This window comes from Oncorhynchus mykiss, chromosome 1, assembly GCF_057628025.1.
Source record: "Oncorhynchus mykiss isolate SJ-2025 chromosome 1, ASM5762802v1, whole genome shotgun sequence".
Lineage (NCBI taxonomy): Eukaryota > Metazoa > Chordata > Actinopteri > Salmoniformes > Salmonidae > Oncorhynchus > Oncorhynchus mykiss.
Window position 1 is genome coordinate 42,869,147 of NC_143022.1, and position 13,238 is coordinate 42,882,384.

At 40.8% G+C, this 13,238-nt stretch overlaps 1 long non-coding RNA gene across 1 annotated transcript in view; it reads right to left on the reverse strand.

Annotated features, from left to right (window-relative positions):
- Positions 1–1,316: 1,316 nt before the first annotated feature.
- The window catches only part of LOC149985508 (uncharacterized), a 182,656-nt gene continuing 170,734 nt past the window's right edge, over positions 1,317–13,238 (reverse strand). Inside the window, exon 3 of the long non-coding RNA XR_016495066.1 lies at positions 1,317–1,427. This is a non-coding gene — a long non-coding RNA (uncharacterized LOC149985508). The remainder of the gene's footprint in view (positions 1,428–13,238) is intronic.

Consider the following 13,238-nt stretch of genomic DNA (forward strand, 5'->3'; position numbering starts at 1 on the left):
GTCTGTTCAGGCCTCTGTCAGCTCCACAATGCCCTGGGGTCATGAAGGACATCCAGAACTCTCTGGCAGAAGTCAGCAATGACTGGAGGCAAGGCATCAACACCATTGAACGTGCAGTATGTAAAATATGCTGGGATGCAACACAGTCAGCTAACCTCAGCCATGGAGAACTTGGAAGAATTTATTTTCAGGTATGTTCTGCTGCACCCATTACATGCCACTTGGTTGGGAACTATTATTGTTGGCTTGCATTGCATTTGATGTGAGACTGTACTGCTACATTGTATTAGTGTATTGTCCCTCAACTTGGTCCTCAATTAATACTTACAAAAGTATGTCTGTACTGCTCTCGGTGACTCATGTATAGGGCCCTGTGTTTTGGTTAACAGTTTCGCTAAGCAACTACCCTCAAACAACTTGTTTGAAGGTGTAATCACAGTAGGAGAAAACCTAAGATTTTAGTTACAGCAGCACACTGACATTATAAAAGGCAAGGGGTTGAATGGGCCAACATGAAGGATGACTCATGATGCTGGTTGAGAGAATGCCAAGAGTGTGCAAAGCTGTCAAGGAAAAGGGTGACTACTTTGAAGAATCTCAACTATCAAATATATTTAGATTTGTTTAACACCTTTTTTTGTTTACTTCATGATTCCATGTGTTATTTCATAGTTTTGATGTCTTCACTATTATTCTACAATGTATAAAATAAAGAAAAACCAATGAATGAGTAGGTGTCTCCAAACTGGTACTGTAACTCCAAATAAAACATTTGAACCCATTATGCTTTTGTTGTCATGTAAGTCTTTGTATTGCTTGTACCAAATGAGCCACATGTGTAGAACTGTCTGTCTTTGCATACATAGTCCAGATTAGAGGTCAACCGATTAATCAGAATGGCCGATTTAATTAGGGCCAATTTCAAGTTTTCATAACAATCGGAAATCTGTATTTTTGGGCGCCGATTTCCGATTATTTTTTTATAGCTTTTATTTAACTAGGCAAGTCCGTTAACCTGTTGATCCTACTTGAGACGCAGACGAAATGGAAATGCAAATGCGCTACGCTAAATGCTAAATGTACTCGTTAAAACTCAAACGTTCATTAAAACACACATACAGGGTATTGAATTAAAGCTACACTCGTTGTGAATCTAGCCAAAAAGTCAGATTTTTAAAATGCTTTTCGGCGAAAGCATGAGAAGCTATTATCTGATAGCATGCAACACCCCAAAATGCCTGAAGGCGACATAAACAAAATAATTAGCGTAGCCGGCGCTACACAAATAGCAGAAATAAAATATAAAACATTCATTACCTTTGACGAGCTTCTTTCTTGGCACTCCTATATGCCCCATAAACATCACTATTGGGTCTTTTTTTCGATTAAATCGGTCCATATATACCCAAAATAGCCATCTATGGAAACTGTTTAATTCAGAAAAAAACATTGTTTCAAAACGCTGCGTAATTTTTTTAAATTAAAAAAGTCGACGATAAACTTTCACAAAACACTTCGAAATACTTTTGTAATCCAACTTTAGGTATTAGTAAACGTTTATAATCTATCAAAATGATCACGGGGCGATGTGTATTCAATAGCTCCACGTCTTCAAATCATGGTCGAAAATCTCTCCTCCAAAACATCCTGTCGGAGACCGGAAGAAATGGAATCTCTTTCCTTTGTTTGACCAAGAAATAACTCTCAGGAAAATGACGACAATGGCGACATCGTGTGGAATCTGTAGGAATTGCATCCTTGGCCCTATTTAATTTGGTGTCCTTTAAACAATACATGCAAGTGGCGTATGGATATTATTTTCAGCTTTCAGTGACCAGTTTTTCTAGCGTTTTTCGATGAAACACACGCTCTGTTATAGTCACAGCTGTGATTTAACCAGTTTTAGAAACTTCAGAGTGTTTTCTATCCACACATACTAATCATATGCATATACTATATTCCTGGCATGAGTAGCAGGAGCAGGAGCAGAAATGTTGCGCGATTTTTAACAGAATGTTCGAAAAAGGAGAGGGTAGACTTAACAGGTTTTAAGAACACATTCTTATTTTCAATGACTGCCTAGGAACTGTGGGTTAACTGCCTTGTTGAACGGTTCCGTATTTCACTGAAATAATAAACGTTTTGTTTTCGAAATGATAGTTTCCGGATTCGATCATATTAATGACCAAAGGCTCGTATTTCTGTGTTATGTTATAATTAAGTCTGATTTGATAGAGCAGTCTGACTGAGCAGCAGCAGGCCCGTAATCATTCATTCAAACAGCACTTTCGTGCATTTTGCCAGCAGCTCTTCGCAAGTACAGCGCTGTTTATGACTTCAAGCCTATCAGCCTAATGGCTGGTGTAACCAATGTGAAATGGCTAGCTAGTTAGCTGGGTGTGCGCTAATACTGTTTCAAACGTCACTCGCCTTTTAGATTTGGAGTAGTTATTCCCCTTGCGCTGCAAGGGCCGCAGCTTTTGTGGAGCGATGGGTAACGATGCTTTGAGTGTGGCTGTTGTCGATGTGTTCCTGGTTCGAGCCCAGGTAGGGGCGAGGAGGGGGACGGAAGCTATACTGTTACACTGGTAATACTATAGTGCCTATAAGAGCATCCAATTGTCAAAGGTGTATGAAATACAAATGGTATAGAGAGAAATAGTCTTATAAATACTATATTAATTACAACCTAAAATCTCTTACCTTGGAATATTGAAGTATCATGTTAAAAGGAACCACCAACTTTCATATGTTCTCATGTTCTGAGCAAGGAACTTAAACGTTAACTTTTTTACATGGCACACATTTTTACATGGCACATATGACTTTCTTCTCCAACACTTTGTTTCTGCATTATTTAAACCAAATTGAACATATTTCATTATTTATTTGAGGCTAAATTGATTTTATTGATATTTTATATTAAGTTAAAATAAGTGTTAATTCAGTATTGTTGTAATTGTCATTATTACAAATAAAAAATAATAAAAAAATCAGCCGATTAATCGGTATCGGGCCTTTTGGTCCTCCAATAATCAGTATCGGTATCGGCGTTGAAAAATCAGAATCGGTCGACCTCTAGTCCAGATAGCATATTAGCCCACACATGCATAGTCCTTTTACTCCTAATTGTATCGTCACGGTCTAAGTCTCATTACTTAAAGGGCTGTGAAAACAATGCACACAATATTGAGATGCAAACCAGGTGCATCAATCAAATGTATTTATAAAGACCTTTTTACATCAGCAGATGTCACAAAGTGCTATACAGAAACCCAGCTTAAAATCCCAAACAGCAAGCGAAGTAGAAGCACGGTGGCTAGGAAAAATTCCCTAGAAAGGCAGGAACCTAGGAAAAAATCTAGAGGAACCAGGCTCTGAGGGGTGGCCAGTCCTCTTCTGGCTGTGCCAGGTAGAGATTATAAGAGTGCATGGCCATTAAGGCCTGAATGTTCTTCAAGATGTTCAAACATTCATAGATGACCAGCAGGGTCAAATAATAATCACTGGTTGTAGACGGTGCAACAGGTCAGGACCGCGGGAGTAAATGTCAGTTGGCTTTTCATAGCCGAGCATTCAGACGTCGAGGGAGAGGATTGAAAACTGCAGGTCCGGGACAAGGTAGCATGTCTGGTGAACAGGTCAGTGTTCCAAAGCCACAGGCAGAACAGTTGAAACTGGAGCAGCAGCACTACAAGGTAGCATGTCTGGTGAACTGGTCAGGGTTCCATAGCCACAGGCAAAACAGCAGGTACTTGATCAACTGCACGACCAGGTGGAATGGGGATGGGGACAGCCAGGAGTCATCAGGCCAGGTAGTCCTGAGGCAAGGTCCTAGGACTCAACTCCGGGACCTGATGTAGGATGATCTGGACCTTTCCCAGTCATGCAGGACAAAATTTGCAGCCGTTCACCTCAGTGAAGACCACTACTGAGTTGGGTGTAGGATATGGTGGTAGTACTTCAGGGGAGTTGGTGGTGCAGAGGGACTAGTAGAACAGAATGCAGCCCTTCTCTCTAAGTAGCCTTCTGAGGACAGGAACCAAGTTAGGCCCCTCTTGGTTCTCACTGGCAAAGACTGTGTCCTGCACCCTGATGGTAGGAAGGTGGACTTTTCAAACATTATGGTACGAAAACCCATAGACAAATGGCTTGAAACAGAGCAATTACACAGAGCTCAGGTTAGGATTAGTGTTTAGATTTCATGTTCGACTCACCAATTCCAATCTTCACCCAAAGATAGTAATGAACCCATTTTAAGCTTATTATAATGACAGCACACCTAACGTGACTGGAACGAACTGAAAAAATCACTAAAGCTGGAGACCCATACCTCCCTCACTAGCTTTAAGCACCAGCTGTCAGAGCAGCTCACAGATTACTGCACCTGTACATAGCTCATCTGTAAATAGCCCATCCAATCTACCTCATCCCCATACTGTATTTATTTATTTATCTTGCTCCTTTGCACCCCAGTATCTGTATTTGTACATTCATCTTCTGCACATTCCAGTGTTTAATTGCTATATTGCAATTACTTCACCACCATGGCCTATTTATTGCCTTACTTCTCTTATTCTACCTCATTTGCACATGATGTATATAGATTTTTTCTACTGTATTATTGATTGTATGTTTGTTTATTCCATGTGTAACTCTATGTTGTGTCAAACTGCTTTGCTTTATCTTGGCCAGGTCGCAGTTGCAAATGAGAACTTGTTCTCAACTAGCCTATCTGGTTAAATAAAAAAAAAAATTAAAAATACTTCTCAAGCGGAAGGGTCAAAATGGTCAAATTCTCATGGTATACAGCAGGTGTCAATGAAGATTAGTTACAAGTGAATGTTGGAACACATCACTGAGTAACTGCCTTCTTATTTTCAAGCATGGTGGTGGCTGCATCATGGTAAGGGTATGCTTGACATCGGCAAAGACTTGGGAGTTTGTCAGGATGAAAATATACAGGATGGAGCTAAGCAGAGGCAAAATCCTAGAGGAAAATCTGCTTCAGTCTGCTTTACACCAGGCACTAAGAGAGGAATTCACCTTTCAGCAGGACAATAATCTACAACACAAAGCCAAATCTACACTGGAGTTGCTTACCAAGAAAACAGTGAATGTTCCTGAGTGGCCAAGTTACAGTTTTGACTTACTGTAAATCTGCTTGAAAATCTATGGCAAGACCTTAAAATCTTAAAATCGTCTAGCTTGAATCATTTTGAAAAGAATGGGCATATGTTGCACAATACAGGTGTGCAAAGCTCTTATGAGAGTTACCCAAGAAGACTCACAGCTGTAATCACTGCAAAGGTGTTTCTCAGGGGGGTGAATACTTATCTAATCAAGTTATTAGGGATGGATCAACATATGCAGAATGGTTACCTGGAGGAAAATGTGTGTGTGTGTGGGGGGGGGGGGGGGGGGGGGGGGGGGGGTCATGTAATTGATGACATTTCAATATTTCTCAGTGTTTTCGAATTAGTTGCTTATTGGGTTATATATCAATGTGTGCCCGATGCCTTCCCTCATCTGATTGGTCCGTGATGCTTTATGGTAGAAACAAGCTGTGAAATACCCGGGAAAGACGTGACTCTGATGCACATAGCGATATCATTGTTTACTTTTTTTGACATTCAGAGGCTGAGCTACAACCTTCTATACCAAGCACACAAAACATGTAATCTAATTCTGTCAATATCAATTGATTAAGCTATTCACTTTCTGTACAATAGAAGGTGTTTAAACCCAGACAGCTTTTAGGGAAACACTTGTGGCCACTGCGGAAGGGTAGCCAGCAGTTAAAGCTTACATTTTTCTGCGTGGGTAGGCCTACTATCTGGGGTGGAAAAATAGGGCAAATCTTTGAAAGTACCATGCTCAGATTCCTAATGATGTCTCAGATTTAATTATTTGCAAAAATGGACAGTTTCTTTGCGAACAAGACACACAGATTTGGCATTGGAGAAATGTGATAAGATGAACACAGGCATATCTCTCTGTTCATTCTTAGCCTGAATTTTCCACTAATATGTCAAATGAAGTAGAATTGCATGAAATATAAAACACAAAAAAAATTCTCGGACCTGCAAATACGATGATGCAGTCGGTTCATTCAATGCTTTTACTGTAAAGGAGATCTTTCCACCCCTACTCTTGTCCACAGTGGTCTGTGAACACACAACCTTTTGGTCTGCAGCCCTGTGCGCTATCAAAATGTTAAATGTATGCATTGCCATGTAATAATTACAGAACGAAGATTAATTTCTAAAATGGCATATCTAATGCTTTGGTCTGTCCAAGAAGTTAGAGCAAATGATAAGGATGTTCTCTGCTATCCACTTTATGTTTAATTATTATTTTGGGTATAGGGGAGGGTCACTTCTTGTTTTTCTGTTCAGGGAGGGTTAATGTAAAATATATTTTGATGAAGGGGGTGCCATCTATTTTCATTTCAGAGAGGTCTGATTCTCTCCATGTAAGCCTTGTTATGAATAATATTCATTTCCTTAGTGTTTTATTTTCCATTAAACCTTTAGTACCCATAGCGGCCATCGACGGCCTTTCTTTAAATTACTATAGCGACTGCGAACGGCCTTGTTTTTCTAACAATAATATCTGTGTCAATATCGCAAAATGAACTTACTAACAACCTGTTGTCGTATTCACGTGGTTGTTGTCACCAACCAGAAACAGGGTATGCTGTCATTTGACTTTTCAACCTTTTTTTTGCTTCATTACTAAAAATGACAGAGCCGAAACGGACATGACTTTTCACTGTGAAAGAGGCTGTATCTACGTATTCGGCAACGTCCTTGCACTTTGAAAAAGCAATAATGTCGAGGTGAGTGAAATAAGTAAACAGCAGATATATAATACCATTCCAAAGTTTGGGGTCACTTAGAAATGTCCTTGTTTTGAAAAGAAAAGCACATTTTTGTCCATTAAAATAACATCAAATTGATAAGAAATACAGTGTAGACATTGTTAATGTTGTAAATTACTATTGTAGCTGGAAACGGCTGATATAAAATGAATATCTATATAGGCGTACATAGACCCATTATCAGCAACCATCACTCCTGTGTTCCAATGGCACGTTGTGTTAGCTAATCCAAGTTTATCATTTTAAAAGGCTAATTGATCATTAGAAAACCCTTTTGCAATTATGTTAGCACAACTGGAAACTGTAGTTCTGATTAAAGAAGCAATAAAACTGGCCTTCTTTAGACTAGTTGAGTATCTGGAGCATCAGCATTTGTGGGTTTGATTACAAGCTCAAAATGGCCAGAAGCAAAGCACTTTCTTCTGAAACTCGTCAGTCTATTCTTGTTCTGAGAAATGGAGGCTATTCCATGCGAGAAATTACCAATAAACTGAAGATCTCGTACAACGCTATGTACTACTCCCTTCACAGAACAGCTCAAACTGGCTCTAACCAGAATAGAAAGAGGTGTGGGAGGCCCCAGTGCACAACTGAGCAAGAGGACAAGTACATTAGAGTGTCTATTTTGAGAAACAGACGCCTCACAAGTCCGCAACTGGCAGCTTCATTAAATAGTACCCGCAGAACACCAGTCTCAACGTCAACAGTGAAGAGGCAACTCTGGGATGCTGGCCTTCTAGTGTCTATGTTATTTTGCTTGTCTTAATCTTTTATTTTTATTGGCGAGTCTGAGATATGGCTTTTTCTTTGCAACTCTGCCTAGAAGGCCAGCATCCCGGAGTTGACGCTTCACTGTTGACGTTGAGACTGGTGTTTTGCGTGTACTATTTAATAAAGCTGTGTGAGAGAGATTATGTACCTGATTATGTACCACAATTGTATCTTCTCCCTCTGTTACTCTGTTCCTCTAGGTCAGTGAAAGTGAGGGAAGTGATATGGAGAATCAGGGCTCAGCAACAAAAGGCAGCGAGTAAGAGGAGTTACAGATGATTGGAGGGATAGAGATGTGGAGCGAGGAGTGGAGTGAGAGTAGAGTGGAGGGGGAGAGGAGAGTTAAGAGGAGGGAGAGGAGAGTGTCCTTGGTTTTTGAGCCATGCATGTTTGAAATGTGTGAGAAAATTAGCTTTAACTTGAAAATTCTCAGTAATCCACAGCAGCATTCTATAATTCTATTGCGGTCTAAAGAGTTAACAACCAACTAGTTAGGTGACTATATACAGACAAACACTGCAACTATTTCCATGAGACAGAAAGCAATCATTTGAGCTCCACTGCGAATGTGCTCGCCTGTACCAACCAAGTTATCATGACATGACAGAGTTTGCTAATCTGTGAGCCATTTCACAGCATCAAACATCTACAACACCAAACTGCTGTTTACTTATTTCCCTCACCTCGACATCACTTTTCAAAGTGCAAGGACGTGTGCAAATCCGTATCACCAGCCAACATAGATACAGACTCTTTTACAGTGAAAAGTAATGTCATTTTGAGTAATTTTCAGAAGTCAAATGACAGCATACCCTGTTTCTGGTTGCTGACAACAGCCACACAAATACGACAACAGGTTGTTACCAAGTTAATTTTGCATTGACACAGGTATTATTGTTTGGAAAAAAAGGCTGATCGCTATAGTAATTTAAAGAAAGGCCGTCGAAGGCCTTTATGTTCTAAAGGGCTTTAATTAAAAAAAAATGTCAATTTTTTCTTCCACTTTGACATTAAAGAGTATTTTGTGTAGATCGTTGACAAAAAATGGCAGGTCCATTTGAATCCCACTTTGTAACAACAACGGAGGTGTAGACTTTCTAAAGACACTGTATGTATTCAAATTACACCACAGAGTTTCCTGAAGAGGAAGCACTCCCTCTTTCCTCTCGTTTGTGTTTTTCAAAGAAGTCTCTTTTCTACATCACGGCTTTGACACACTCAACCAATTATTTGCGATGGGCCTTGCTGGTCATCTCCTAAACACATTAGATAAATACAAGATACAACAAATGACTGTCGCACAATATCCAGAAAGACTTAATCCAGTAGAAATGGGCAGCTATCTTTAAATCAAATTTTATTGGTCACATACACATGGTTAGCAGATGTTATTGCGAGTGTAGCGAAATGGGTGTGCTTCTAGTTCCGACAGTGCAGTAATATCAAACAAGTAATCTAACACTTCCACAGCAACTACCTAATACATACAAATCTAAGTAAACAGATGGAATAAGAATATATAAATAAATGGATGACCGAGTGGCATAGGCAAGATGCAATAGATGGTATAAAATACAGTATATGCATGGTCCACGCACACAGACAGTGTGGTGAAGAAGGCTCAACAGCTCCTCTTCTACCTCAGGAGGCTGAAAAAATGTGGCTTGTCACCGAAAACCCTCACTAACGTTTACAGGTGTACAATTGAGAGCATCCTGTCGGGCTGCATCACTGCCTGGTACGGCAACTGCACCTCCCACAACTGCAGGGCTCTCCAGAGGGTGGTGCGGTCTGCCCAACGCATCACTGGGGGCAAACTACCTGCCCTCCAGGACACCTAAAACACCCGATGTCACAGGAAGGCAAAAAAAATAATCAAGGACAATAACCACACGAGCCACTGCCTGTTCACCCCGCTTCCATCCAGAAGGCGAAGTCAGTACAGGTGCATCAAAGCTGGGACAGAGAAGCTGTTTTTCAATCTCTATCTCAGGCCATCAAAAATGAAAGAAATTCAGGCTGATGCAACATACAGGGATACGGTATATCTATATCAGGGATGGGCAACTGGCGGCCCCCCTTTTGAAGGCCCTTGGAACAATGTCATTTTTTTGCAAAACTCATTCAGGGTCTCGACTTAATGTAGCAAGTTAGAATAGTAGAATGCACAAGGTGCAATTACAACATGTGGTTGTGCGTCATCAGTTTTTCTCTTATGTCAGTCACTGATTGTCACTCAATTAGCCCATGTCAGCTAACATTTTTTTGATTGGTGAATTAGTCTAGCGGTCAGCTATTTTAACTTAGTAATCTTGGTCAAATGACCTGCCGGGGGGCCCCCATTGATTTTGTTAGTCAGTCTCACTCAGATATCAAACTGCAAACATTTCTCTCCACCCTGTGACAAAATGTGTAGAATTGCAGGAAATTAGCTGTAAAACAGCAAATGTTCCTCTCCGTCCCATGGCAGAATGTATAGAATTCCAGCAAACTTGCTTTAAAACTTCAACATTTTCTCCACACCCCATGGCAGAATGTATAGAATTCCAGCAAACTTGCTTTAAAACTTCAACATTTTCTCCACACCCCATGGCAAAATGTGTAGAATTGCACGAAAATTAACTCTAAAATGTATATATTTTTTAATCTCCGCTGTCCAGATGGGGGCTGCACATTCGTTTTGCTCGCAAGGTGGTGGAGGGGTACGCACGTGTGTACGCAGACCCACAAGCAACTGCGGCCCCTCATGATGGCCCATCCCTGATCTATATGATACCTGGAAGACTATGGCTGTGACGGTGATCTGGTGGTACCCATCTTAATCAGCCTGTCTCCTTATCTTCCTATCCGTTAGTCTTGTCCGTCTGCAGAGCCTTGTGCAGCCAGCCTGTGATGTTGGACTGTGGAAGGGTGAGCGAGTGTAAGCTGATCTTTCTGCACAGCTCAAACTTGTTTGTCTTTAATAACTATAATAATAGCTCTGGATGACCCTGCATCTCCACATTGGAACACATAATCAGTCAGATACAGTGGGGAGAACAAGTATTTGATACACTGCCGATTTTGCCGGTTTTCCTACTTACAAAGCATGTAAAGGTCTGTAATTTTTATCATAGGTACACTTCAACTGTGAGAGACGGTATCTAAAACACAAATCCAGAAAATCCCATTGTATGATTTTTAAGTAATTAATTTGCATTAATTACTTAAAGACCTCTACATGCTTTGTAAGTAGGAAAACCTGCAAAATCGGCAGTGTATCAAATACTTGTTCTCCCCACTGTATATAAATGAGAGAACCATGTTTGTGCTGTGCTGTACTGTGGACATCCGTGGCTTTCGGTGCCGTTTAAGATTATTTCTATTACAGCATATTGCATGATTGTCATTCATAGTCCATTCACCCAGTTCAATATAACATAGATAGGTTTAGGCTACTACATGATACTACAACCAATCTATGTATTGAACTTTACAACGTAGGTGCACACAGGTTGAGAGAAAAATTGAGGTGACAGACAGTGACACATTCAATACCGCCTCACACACTCTTGCCTGCATCTAGCTGATCTAGGGTGTAATCCTTAGTCCAACAGTTCCAAGTGAGAGTTTCTATTGGACAGGTATGTTTATCCCCGTTTCGTTCCATTTGCTTCCATTTAAGAAATGTATTTCAACAGAATCGGCAGAATAAATAAACCCCTGACCACGCACCCCTTCCTTCACTTGTGGACATAAATGCACAAAACATCAGCTGTAGGAGACCAGGTGAAAAAACCTTTCCAAGCCAAATCATATCATAACAGCTACACACAGCCTACATCTTTGTCTCTATATTGGCTAAAGTAACGTCATAGTCAATATAGCTAATAGAACTAACATGTATCATGCAGTAACGTTACAGTGTACAGTCAGTCAGTAAGCAATTTAGCAGTTACACCGCCATCAGCAATAAATTAATAAAGCTTTCCTTGACTTGGAAGAGTTCCAGTGTTGTGTTGGATAGTCATAGCCAGCTTGCTAACATGACATCCCTCAGATGAGCAGGGTGTTTGAGTAGGCTAAACTAGCTAGCTGCATTTGCTAGCTTAGTGAGTGAAACTGAAAGTGAAAAAAATGAAAAAATCTCTCTGCTTCTCCTTCATTTCTGAATAAATTAATTTGTTCAAAACTCTTCAACTATTGGCCTCCCAAGTGCCGCGATCCAAGCACTTTATAACAGTGCTAGAGGCATCACTACAGACCCGGGTTTGATTCAAGGCTGTGTAGCAGCCGGCCATGACCGGCAGACCCATGAGACGGCACACAATTGGCCCAGTGTCGTCAAGTTAGGGGAGGGTTTGGCCCGCCGGGATTTCCTTGTCCCATCACACTCTAGCGACTCCTTGTGGCGGGCTGGGCGCATGCACGCGGTCACCAGTTGATATGTTGTTTCCTCCGACACATTGGTTCGGCTGGCTTCCGGGTTAAGCGAGCAGTGTGCCAAGAAGCAGTGCGGCTTGGCAGGGTCGTGTTTCAGAGGACACATGGCTCTTGACCTTCGCCTCTACTGAGTCCGTACGGGAGTTGCAGCGATGGAGCAAGACTGTACCTACCAATTGGATATCATGAAAAGGGGAGAAAAGTAAATATAAATATATATATATATATATATACATTGCCTTGCGAAAGTATTCGGCCCCCTTGAACTTTGCGACCTTTTGCTACATTTCAGGCTTCAAACATAAAGATATAAAACTGTATTTTTTTGTGAAGAATCAACAACAAGTGGGACACAATCATGAAGTGGAACGACATTTATTGGATATTTCAATCTTTTTTAACAAATCAAAAACTGAAAAATTGGACGTGCAAAATTATTCAGCCCCCTTAAGTTAATACTTTGTAGCGCCACCTTTTGCTGCGATTACAGCTGTAAGTCGCTTGGGTATGTCTCTATCAGTTTTACTTTCTCAAGGCACTGTATATATATAAAATGTTCAGCTATTGTTTTTCTCTCTGAGTCATCTACTCCCCACATTTTTGTTCAAAACTGTTCAACTATTGGCCTCCCAAGTGGCGCAGTGGTCTAAGACACTGCATCTCAGTGCTAGAGGTGTCACTACAGACAACCTGGTTTGAATCCAGGCTGTATCACAACCGGCCGTGATTGGGTGTCCCATAGGGCGGTGCACAATTGGCCCAGTGTCGTCTGAGATTGGCCGGTGTTGTCAGTCATTGTAAATAAGAATTTGTTCTTAACTGACTTGCCTAATTAAATGAAGGTTAATAAAAAATAAATAAATGTATGTGCTAGCTGTATCTTAGGCTTTCAGTGCTATTTTAATTAGCTGATCCTTTGATTGGGTGAACAACTTGTCAGTTCATCCTGCAATGGGTTGTAGGACGTCCTCCTGAAGTTGTCATAATTACTGTGTAAGTCTATGGAAGGGGGTGACAACCATGCGCCTCCTAGGTTTCATATTGATGTCAATGTACCCAGAGGAGGACGGAAGCTAGCTGTCCTCCGGCTACACCACCCTACAGAGTGCTGTTGAGGCTACTGTACACCTTCATTGCAAAATAGTGTGTTTAATCAATTATT